The sequence below is a fragment of the Sinocyclocheilus grahami genome, unplaced genomic scaffold, assembly GCF_001515645.1.
Source record: "Sinocyclocheilus grahami isolate Dianchi unplaced genomic scaffold, SAMN03320097.WGS_v1.1 scaffold1736.1, whole genome shotgun sequence".
Classification (NCBI taxonomy): Eukaryota; Metazoa; Chordata; class Actinopteri; order Cypriniformes; family Cyprinidae; genus Sinocyclocheilus; species Sinocyclocheilus grahami.
Genome location: NW_015506915.1, coordinates 278,532 through 278,961, shown reverse-complemented (window position 1 = coordinate 278,961; position 430 = coordinate 278,532).

Sequence of the window (430 nt, the reverse complement as noted above, 5' to 3'; positions counted from 1 at the left end):
TAATGTTAGACCCTATTTATTAATTTATCATTTATAATAATCATAGATATATACATACAAATAATAATATATGTCATATACAATTTGGCATTTTAAAAAGTTTAAAAATGCTAAATTATTTAGATAAAAAAATGGGACAAATAATTGCATAATAATGTAGTCCTAATTTAAGAAAATGAAAAAATTAATTTAAAAAATGCGTCCCATCCAGGTCACAGCTGTAGAAATGTCAAAAAAAGACTAATAATAATTAATAATGATACATAATCCAATTTAAAATAGCAATATTAATGTGTTCTGTTGCAAGTTCACATACTTGAGCATGTTTTCTCATGATTTATTGTTGAGCTATGAGTTCCTCACTGATTATTCATGATTATGATTATGATTTTTTTAATGGGGGGGGGGGGGGGGAATAGGGGTCCCTTTT